Genomic DNA, 12343 nt, shown 5'->3' with positions numbered 1-12343 from the left:
TTAACGGAATTATAACGGAACCAAAATGAGGTTTTTACAAAAGTTCAAGGACCAAAGTAGAACAAGGTACAAATTAAAATTTTCGAAATCCTCCACATATAGTTTGATATACCCTTATAAATTTTCATAAAATGTCTCTTTGATAGGAATCATTGAGATTGAATCCTAACCAACGATTAAAATATCAATGTCGATTTCGATTATTTAAATTAATCAATTTTTCTTTGACTTTCAAGCTAAGTCGTCGTAATTATTTTGCTAGTACGTATATGATCTTTATATTGGAATTGATAGATGATATTAATATATTTTGTTTAGAGATATCAATTAATCCTTAATATCGATGTTATCCAATTCTCAAAATTTACAAATACATGATATACGATGTACGATACGATAGTTTAATCCATGATTCTAAACTTTTGTTGTAAGCTACAAATTTGTTCATATGACCCCTTTTTGTTTCTTCTTCTTCTTCTTCTTCTTTTTTTTTTTTGAAAAACCACTTTTGTTATCCTTCCAACATTGTTGAGCCACCCAATTAATATTTGTATAAAGTCAACAGCATTACATGCATACAATTTGATATTTCTCTATTTTCTTAATTATGAAGGCAACGTGCAATAATATTTCAATCTAAGAGCAGCAGCCATTCAAAATTTCTCATCTCAACTATATTCATTCATTTTTTTTAGAAAGGAACAATGAAAAAGAAACAAATCTCTTTTTTGCTAGAAATAAAAAAAGATTTGATTGTAGGACCAAATTAAACCACATGCTAAACTGTTTATTGGGAGGTGTTATTTATTTTTAAGACTTCCAGAATGAAATGGGAGGTTGAGATTAGGTCAAATTATCGACTTTCATAATGATAATTCAACTAAGGTATTATTATTTGAATTTTGAGGAAAGAATGATTTTATTTTATTGGGTTTGATTATAATATTTGGTTGAGATAGTTTCTTTATTATATTCTTCGTCATTTAGAGAAAATTAATTTTTTTTTCCATTTAGATGGAGTGCGATAAACATACTTAAAAATGCAAGTGGAGTGCATAAAATCGTAAATAAAAAATAGGCAAGTTGGAAGATCGCAAAATGAGTCACAACAATGAGAAAACCATTCAAGATTATATAATTCTTCCATTCAAAATCAAAAGAGTCGATTTCATATAAGATGTGTTAATATTCCATTTTTTAATTCTATATTTTAGCTTAAACCATTATTGAAGTGTAGATTTGTAGTGTAACCTTGTTCTAAAAAAACAAATAAAAGAACAATATATTTAATTAGGATAAAAAAGTTTGAATTATTGTATATTTTGATATTGCATAGTTATAATTAAATTATATCTCAACCTTAGCTTACACCTATTATTTGTAATATCTGTCCCTTTATTATTTTTTTTAAAAAATTAAATTTGATATATGTGTAGTGATGATCAACAAATTTCTTTTTATATAAAAGAAAAACTAAGTTAAGAAATACTTAAAATTAATACATATATGGAACAAAAATTTTAAAAGTTAAATTCATGATCAATGCCATTTGAATGTTCTTGGCAGTAATTGAAATTGCAAAATTTAAGCTCTTTTGCTAAACTTGAAAGAAGCACAAATGTCAAATCTGATTAATCATAAAACTAAACTTAAGGGGGCATTTGGGATGCAAAGTGGGCTATAATAAACTGTGAATTATTATGCTTGGAGTGCATTGTAATGTCCTAGGCCCAAAATTCGAACCAGGATTCGAAATTTGGATCCCCGACAACCTAACAACATCATCCTTACTGTTTTAAAGGCTTATAAGGAGGTCACCCAACATAGAATTTCTCCAAGTTAAGCACGCTTAACAGTGGGGTTTCTATGATCAAACGACCAAAAAGGAAGGTGTATCTTGTTGGTATAAGCATTAACTTTTAATTCTTTTAAGTCTTTTTTAACCTTACTTTCATGTCTTTAGGATCCCTCTCATTCAGATGTGATCGGTTTATTCATGTATTTCTCCTAAACTCAGAGATTTACATGCTCAGCAGCTTCTACTTGGTTCATCCTTGAACCACATCTTACAAGGAGAGGTTCCTCTATAATACCATCTGGAACTGTAAGAACTGTTGCAGTAACAAGCTTCTACTTAAGATTCTGGAGACTGCTCTCACATGCTAGGCTCCAAACAAAAATAGTCCATTTTCTGGTCAACTGAGTAAAATGACTGGCTATACGAGAGAAATCTTCCACGAACCTTCTATAATAATTTGTTAAACCAAGAAAACTACAAACCTCATTGACTGTAGAAGGTCGAGGTCAACTGATAACAACTTTGATCTTTGCTGGGTCTACAGAAACTCCCTCACTAGATACTACATGGCCAAGAAAAGACATCTTCTTCAGCCAGAACTCGCACTTAGAAAACTTAACATATAACTGTTGGAATTTATGTCCTAAAACTCGTACTTTGTTATTTGATTCAATAAAATTTATTATTGAATGTTATAATCTTAAAACCAATAAATTAAGGTCCCGATGCTATTTTACTAAGTTTGTCAATACACTTGAACTTTATGTAGAGACATAAACATGGATTAAGTTCGAGTTAATAGCCCAAATAGTCTATAGTGTATGAATAAGATTGAGTGCCTTATTCTGGAAAAACACTATAGATGCGGTCCGCTTCGTAATTAGTACAAACGATGTAATCCTCAATCGTTCATGTGGAGACATGGGAGTGGGGACATCCTATGTAAATGGTTTGCATAAGACTGGAACCACGAAATAGTCATTTTTTAGTTATAACGCCATAAACTATATAAACTGACTATTTCAATTATGATGACCTAGTTAACTTGATCTTCATCCTGAGCTAATTATGAACTTCTGTTCATTTGGTAATATCCTTAGATCTGCATAGGTGAGGGCAGCTCATCATCGCTGGCTCAATAAGCCTCCTATTTTAGGGATAAGATCGAGTGGATAGATAGGGACATAGGGTGCAAGACGGAATTCACTCCTACCCACTTCTGGGATAGTAGATAGGTTGTTCCCTTAAGGACTAAATTCAAGTCTTGAACAAGGGGCCCCACCTTCTCATTGGCCCGAGAAGGATTCAGGTTTAAAGGTTGGACCTTAAACCAATTGTTCAATAGTGGATCAGTGAGTCTTAAGGAGCAAGATGTAATCTCGGGGTAAAACGGTATTTTGACCCAGCCGAGATTACGAACAACCTGTGAAGGATCGACTTACTTATCATGGTTATATCAGGTGGACAGAAATATATCTATAGTGAGGGGAGTGCAACTAAGAGTCTTTAGTGGAATGACTCTATAGTTAACGAATGTTGATTAACTTTGGTTTAGAAGAGTTTAGCCAGTTAATCTCGAATCGTTGGAGCCCATGATCTATAGGTCCATTAGGTTCCCCTACTAGCTCATATGAATTCAACTAAGAACAATATGTTGAAAAAATTCGAATTGTTCGAATTAGGTAAAAAAAGAGAAACCGATAAGTATATATGATATAATTCGGTAATTATAAACTTTAAACTTTATATTCAAATATGATTTGAATTTTATAAAAATGAATGCGTATTCATACTCGGAAGGTTGGAATTAGTCAAGACGGATAAAATAGTAAAAAGTCAAAAAATTGACTTTTGACTAAGAAAAGTTAAAATTTGACTTTTGACTAAGAAAAGTCAAAGTTTGACTTTTGACTAAGAAAAGTCAAAGTTTGACTTTGACTTAATTGGTCAAATGACCAAATTGCCCTTTGACTAATATACTTATTAACTAAATGTTAGTGGGAAATGTGACTACTTATAATGAATTTAGAAGCCACTAATTCCATTAATAGTTAATGGATAAATTAGGTGTTGAGATTTCATGAAATAAATTGCATGCATTTTGCATGTAGTTTTTCTATATAAACTTCTCATTTCAGAATGAGAAGATGATGATGATGAATCTCATGAAAAACCTCTAAACGATACACCTTCCTCCATCTATCTCTCTAAAGTTCTCCTTCATAGAAACGAGTCTCACAACTCTGTTCTTAGTCCTGAGATTAGTAGGTCAACATAGTGGTTGTCCTTTGCCCGTGATCTTCAGGCAAAAAGAAGCTTTGGAACGAAGAAGAAGTTAAGAACTACAAAGGTAAGCTCATCGTTTACCTTCTCTATTCTTCGTTTAGGTCTGTCGCTTAGTTTCAGTATGTTAATTTCTAAATCGTTTAGATGCATATAGAGTAAAGCATGTTCCTTGTCTTCCACTGCATGTTTCTCTGTTGTTTTTTTTCCCTACACATACATACTTAATCATATATATATATATATATATATATATATATATATATATATATATTTTAGTACAAAAAGAAGCATGTAGGTGAAGTTTATTCGATAAATATACAACACTATTTATATATACTAGCATGATCCCCTCAACTAAAGGAAACATAAATTTTAAACAAAGAAAAAAAAAGAGATAATTTTAAAAAGATAACTTAATAATAATAATAACTAAGAAAACCTCTCAAAAAGCAAAAAAAAAAAAGAATGAGAAAATGTATTCTAAAATATATTATTATAAGTAAACGACTAAAAGCGTGTTTGAAAAGACTTACAACAAGGTCTTTCAAAACTTTATTTTTCTTTAAACATTTTTTATATAAACTTCTTAAAATAAAAGATAAATAGGTTTTAAAAAATTATTTGTATATACAAGTTTATTTTGTTTGTTTTATATACTAAAATATGTTGTTATTAAAAATTTTCAAGATTGATTGCCAGAGGCGATCACAGGAGTCGTATGTTAGAAGTTTGCCAGTGGAGTCATCGGATGATCAGCAAGCTAAAATTAAATGAATAATTTAATAGTTGAAGGGTGGATATATAGTTGATGGGATATATCTTATATTCTCTTTACAAATATTGATTAGTAATAGAATAGATATGATAATATGCACTCTACCTATCATAACCCCACAAGGGCTAAAATCTTCTCATTTATTCTCTTTCTCATATTCCCATGAAATCTATTGATTATCTTAATCACTAAAACTAAAGGCCACATTTTAATAAATGGTTTTTTTCTTTTTCAAAAATAGTAATTAATATTTCCAAGTTTATAATACTTGTGAGAAAGGACTTTATCCTTTGTCTAAAACTTTGTATTTGTGTGGATAACAAACAATATTTTGTATTTTAACTTCAACTATTGCCCAACCAATCCTTTATTTTGGGTGAAAATTTGTTGGGCATGGAGATTTGAATTCTAAACATTTTTTTTAATCGACTAATATATAATATTTTACAAATTAAAAATAAATATATAGATCAATCTTTATTAATTTATGTTGGAATATGATCGAAGTTTCACGTAAGTTAAATAAGATAGAATAACTATCTTTAATGGTACAAGACTTTTTTAATGAATCCAAAAGTAAAATCTTGAGTATATTTATCTAAAAGTGGACAATACATTTGGTGTTAACAAGTTGATTATGTTGCTTATGTTGTTAACATTTAATAGCAGAAAACTTCTATTAAATGTCTCTAGAAAATCTTGATCAATTGCTAAAATTTGATTGGATAGAAGTTGAAAGTGAAGGTTAATTTGTTATTATTATTATTATTTTAGATTTATAAATATAGAAAAATTGATTCATTCTGCTCACAGATCACTAGATCGTTAACCTATACATATAATACTTTCTTAACATAGAAAAGATGAAAATGTTATTTTTACAATTTGTTATCTAATTACTTTAAGAAAAGGTTTGTAAAAAAGATTTTTTACTAGAAATATCTAATTACAATTTGTTATCTATACTTTCCAAATTCTTTATTTATTGATGAGGGGATATAAGTAAATGTACTTAGCTTCTATATATTTTCATGCTTACATCATAAGCATGAGGTATGGGTTAAAAAAGTTTAGTTTCTTGTAAATTCTTTCCATATTTTTTTTGGGCATATTCACATGAAATCTAATGAATATTATTAAGACTAAGATTAAAGACTTATTATTATTAATATTATTGTATAAAGTCAACAGCATTACATTTCTCTATTTTCTTAATTATGAAGGCAATGTGCAATAATATTTCAAGCCTAAGAGTAGCCATTCAAAATTTCTCATCTCAACTATATTCATTAGTTCTTTTAGGAAAAAACAATGAGAAAAAAACAAATGTCTTTTTTACTAGAAATAAAAAAAAAATGTATAGGATCAAATTAAACCATTTGTTAGATTTATTTATTGGAGGAATTATTTATTTCGAAAGGCTTTGAAAATGAAACAGGAGGTTAAAATTAAGTTAAACTATCAACTTTTAGAATGATAATCTAATTAGTGTATTATTTATTGAATTATATCCGAATTTGAAGAAGGAATGATTTCATTTTATTAGGTTAGATATGTATGAAGTATTTTATCAATGATAATATGTTGTTGCGATAGTTTCTTTATTATATTCTTCTTCATTTAAAGTAGAATTATTTTCTTTTTCTATTTAGATGATGAGAATGTAAGTGGGATGCATAAAATCTTAAATTAAGGAAACATAAACCATGAAAAATAAGCAAGTTAGAAGATTGAAAAATGAGACACAAGCAATGAGAAAACCACTCCAAGATAATTCTTCCATTCAAAATCAAAAGAGTTGATTTAATATAAGATGTGTTAATTCCATTTTTCTATTCTATATTTTAGCTTAAACCACTATTGAAGTGTAGATTTGAATTTCGAATTATGTTTTGCTAATTGATTGTCAAGATTAGAGGTTTTTCAAAGTATTTGGATATGGAAAATTGTTTTAAATGACAAAATTATTAAAAATATTTATAAATATAGTAAAATATTACAGTTTTTTAATAATAAAACTACTATATGTTGCTAATTGGGTAGGAGTGAGCAAAATATTTCGGTTTATTGATAATAAAAAGTAGGAGGTAAACATAGGTTGATCAAACTTAGTTCTTCGACCAAACCACTTTCGAATCGACTAATGACAGGTTTAGTAAATGTTCAATCCAACCCCAACCATGAAGGAGTACAAACCGATCATTGATCAATTGATCAATTGGTTTAGGTCGGTATAAGCCTTTTATATTTTTTTTTAAAAAAGATTATCGGCTTGGATTTTTTTCAAACCAATACCGACCAAACCTTCCTTATAATAATTATTATCATCGACCGACCATCTTTGGTTCAGTTGGTTTTAGTCGATCAGCTCGATTTTTAGGTCTATTATGCTTATCCATAATAGAAAAGAAAATTTTGTTATATTTATAAATATTTTGATTTATTTTGCTAATTTGCATGACGACGATGATGATGGAGGTGGTGGTGTATATTTAAAGCATAAATGTCCTATTTAAGATCCATCTAAAGGCCATCTTAGTGCATTAAGGCACTTGTTAATCGTATTATAGAATGGATGGTTACTCCTTGTCATCGTTAAATAAATAAATAAAGCAATAATAAATAAATAAAAAAATAATCATATATAATTAGGGTAAAAAAGTTGGGGAGTTGTACTATATTCTATTTACAAAATATAGTAAATAAAAACTTAAATGAAATAGAAGAGATTTAAATAGACTTTACTATGTCTTGTAAATAGTTTTAATATTTTTTATTTTAAAACAATGTTCCATAAAAATTTGTGAATTATTGTATATTTTGGTAGTGCATAGATATACTCTACCTTGCACCAATTATTTGTACTAACTGTCCTTTTATTATTATTTTTTTTAAATTAAATTTGATATACGAGTGTATTGATGATCAACAATTTTTTTTTTTTTTTTATAGAAAAAAGCCTAAGTTAAGAAATCCTTAAAATTAATACATAGAACAAAAAACTTTAAGATTTAAATTCATGAATTTTATCACAAACATAAAAATACAAGAGCGAAAATTCTCGAATACACTTGATTTTAACCCTAAGAGTTGAGTAGGACACAAATAATCTAAAGATAAATTATCATAAGACAAATAACGAATTTCCTGCCTAAGATTCAAACATTACAAGATAAGATGATCAATACCACTTGAATGTACTTGCCTGCAACTCAAATTGCAAAATTCAAGAATCTTTTTTGCTAAACTTGAAAGAAGCACAAATGTCAAATCTGATTGATCATAAAATTTAAAGAGGCGTTTTGGATGCTGAGTGGTTTATTGTTTATATTATGTGAGTTATAATAAACTGTACATGTGTGTCGCAATGTCATCGCGACACGGAGCGGTCGACGTCCTCAATCATTTAATCTTTATTATCTAAAAAGTTCGGAGTTGCCACCAACCATATTAAGGTGTGATTGGTCACAAAAAAAAAATTAGTTTACGTAAATTTAGATTTAAGGTTCGGGAGTCAGTTGTGTGTAGAGAAGGTGTTAGCACCCTACAACACCCATGAAAATGGTTACCAAAATTTGTTCACGAAACAAAGTTTTTTATTTTGTGTGTTTTATATATCTCATGTTTATCAATTCACATCTAAAAAAAGCTAAACTTTAATTGATGATTATATGGGTGGCATGAGAGTTATTAGAAAAATGGAATTTATTTTTTTTGTTTAAAAAGATGATTTTTTATTTACCTCAAGAATATTAAAATATTAAAACTTTGATATTTTAATCTCCATCATAGACATTTAATGGAAAATTTCATGTATCTAAAGAATTAAAAGAAAACACTACTCAGTCCCATTTTAAAATTTACAATAATAATTACAATAATAATAACAATAACAATAATAATAATAATAATAATAATAATAATAATAATAATAATAATAATAATAATAATAATAATAATAATAATAATAATAATAATAATAATAATAATAATAATAATAATAATAATAATAATAATAATAAGAAGAAGAACAATAATAACAATAATAACAATAATAACAATAATAATAACAATAATAACAATAATACAATCCTTTATTTTGAGTAAATGGAGATTTGAATTCTAAACTTTTTTTTCTTTTAATCGACTAATATATAATACTTTACAAATTAGAAATATATAGATCAATCTTTATTAATTTATGTTGGAATATGATTGAAGTTCCACGTAAGTTAAATAAGAGAGAATAACTATCTTTAATGATACAAGCCTTTTTAGTGAAACCAAAAGTAAAATCTTGAGTATATTTGTCTGAAAGTAGACAATACACCGTACTGTTTTAGAGATATTTCTTTGTTATTTACAAGCCAATATTTACAAAAAATAATCTATTGACTTTCCCACACATAAAGTAGGTTACATAATTGTCAAGTTCCCGAATAATTTAAAATATTTTTGTCAACGGAGAACTAACATAAGATATACTTTTAAAAACATTGTCAAATATAAGAACAAAAAATAGAACCTTTCACAAGTTTTATTATAAACTATGAAGTCAAAGTTCTCAACCAAACATAGTAGGAAAAAATGAATTCTAAATTTAATCTTTTAAATCTTTTTAAAATTAAATATTAAAAAAATTATTATAAATGACGAACCGATGAAAATACCTATGAAATATAACAAAGTTTTAGATTCTATAGGTGTCTATTATTGATAGAATAAAAAAACAATTATGCTTTGTAAATATTTTTATTTATATTACTATATTTGAAAACGTCACTATTTAAAATTAAAAAAATATATATATATATATATGTATGTCTCATGTAATTATGCAAAATTAAGTATAAATTTGGATAACTTCTCTCTAAAAACTCTATTAATTAAAAGTTGCTGAAAAATCCTAATTAATTGTATGGATAGAAGTTAATTAGTTATTAATTTTTAGATTTATAAATATAGAAAACTTGATTGATCATTCTGATCACTCATGGCTACATTACTAACCTATACATATAATATGTTCTTAACATAGAAAGGATGAAAATGTTATTTTACAATTTGTTATCTAATTACTTTAAGAAAAGGTTTTTAAAAAAGTTTGGTATGTAAACTTTCCAAATTCTATACTTTTTTTTTTCATGCTTACATCATAAACATGAGCTATGGGTTAAAAAAAGTTTAATTTCTCGTAAATTCTTTCGTTACTTTCTTTGTGCATATTCACATGAAAAATCTAATGAATATTACTAAGACTAAGATAAAAAACTTATTATAATTATTATTATGGTTGACAAAGAAACTTTGCATATTTGAAAGGACATTATAATTAATATTTCTTAAACTTACTTAAAGAGTGTTTTTTTTTCATGGATGAGCTATGAATATGTATTCATAGTTGATCATAAGATAACATCGAATATTGGTATTTTAATTTTGTTATAGTTAAAAAGTTAATTAGGGTATAAATTAGGTGATATGTAGTATTATAGAGTTATTCGTAAATAGACTCCTAATTCCAACTTTTTTTTCTTAGTTTTTTTTAATTATTGTCCTTTTAAAAGATATAAAAGAAACCACTTCATTCAGATAGGGAATTACCCACATAGGACACCATTTTTTTTAATCCCATTTCTAGGTTGCAAATGTCAAGTTTCTAATAATCTATTCAAATAATTTAGTCAAAGAGTTAATGAAAAACTAAGAAGATAATACTAAAATAATTTTTATGTCAAATTTAATTCATAAACAAAAATAAAAGGTTCTTATCATAAGGTCTGAAGTGCCAACTCTAACGTCAAAAATTCTCCATCAAATCACATAAAATAATGAAAAAATTACAATAAATTTTTCTTTTGTTGGTTAAAGAGTTAGTGTGTGAATGAACAAATATATCAATGGAAAAATAATAGAAATTATATCATTCATAAAAAAAAATAAGTTTTTATGCGATTATATAAATATATATATATATATATATATATTAATATTAGAGAGTCGATATAAAAATTTACTTGATTTAGAAAAGGAGAGAACAATTTATTATTAGAGAAAACATTTTAGATTACATATCAAATATATTTTTAGGGTTATAGAAAAGTATGTATAACAACGTACTTTATTAGATCGTAAAATTCTTGTGTTTTGTTTTTAAAAGGGTCAAATCATGTCAAAACCAAGTATTCTAGATGCCTTGGTAAAATTTATATAACCTAACACTTTTAACGAGAGAAAATCGAAATTTTCACCCACAGAAAATTGAGAAGAATAGACTAGAAGAGGCAAGGGGATGATAGATCCCAAAACTTTAGCAGATGAATTGGATTCCAAAAGAAAATTTGTATTTAAGAGCTTATTGATTTGACATTGATGGAACTTCAATACCCACTTTGGTTCCTACCTAGTAGACTTCTTTTCTTCTTTAAAAATACATAAACCATTTTCTTTTCATCATTATTGCTTTTCTGTTTATTTATTTTTATTGTTTGGCTTTAGAATAAAAGATAAGATAAGATATATAATAATATATTAAGTTTCTTTTTAGTTTTTACATAAAGAAACCCTAATAAAATCACTCCAAAATTGTGCATTCACATGCCCAAACCTCTTTGTCTAAAAGCCAATTGACCCAATTTCCACACCCATCCCAAACACCATGGGTGATGGGAGATGATTCCTTTTTAACTTTATTTTTATTTTATATATTATCTAAATAGACACGTGCAAATGTGTGCTACGTTTTAGATAAAATGATAATATATAGTTTTACAGATTATGACGATAACATCTTCGAGATAGAAAACTTTTGAGTGAAGTTGATTTAGAAAAGAATAATAATAAAAAAAAAAAAAGACAACAACGATGCATGAAAAGCTTAGACTAAAAAAATGAATGATATCATGTCGATTGTCGTAGTAATATAAATAATTTTGGAGCTTTGCGGTAAGTGACGATAAATTAAATTATTCAACCCATTTGAACCGACCTAATACTAAATGTTATATAGTTTTGATGCCTTATTTAAATTGGATAAAGTTTGTGTCTTGAACATTTGAGTATGGTCTAAAGTATCTTTTGAAACCACCACAAACCCTACTCATAAATATTCCTAACTTATAATAATAATAATTATTATTATTAACGTATACTTAAAATACTTAATCTTACGATGATTTAAAGATAGAAATTTTTAATAAAAAAATTATAAAATGATTTTTCATAAACACATACCAAATTGAACACTACTTAAAAGAAGATTATTAAGTGTCCCTTATTATAATTAAATCATCCAAAATCTAAACAACAAAATACTCAAAATCACATTAAATTTTCTTTTTCCAAATTATATAAAAAGAATTTAAAAATTGTCACAAGAGGAACACCAAAAATGTCATAACCTAACAAAAGAGAAGCCCAAATTAAACAAAGTCCAAATCTCAATACCTTAGAGTATAGTGTCTTAATCATTTACAATAATACTC

Source organism: Cucumis melo, chromosome 11 (assembly GCF_025177605.1).
Source record: "Cucumis melo cultivar AY chromosome 11, USDA_Cmelo_AY_1.0, whole genome shotgun sequence".
NCBI lineage: Eukaryota > Viridiplantae > Streptophyta > Magnoliopsida > Cucurbitales > Cucurbitaceae > Cucumis > Cucumis melo.
Note: the sequence above shows the minus strand (reverse complement) of the source record.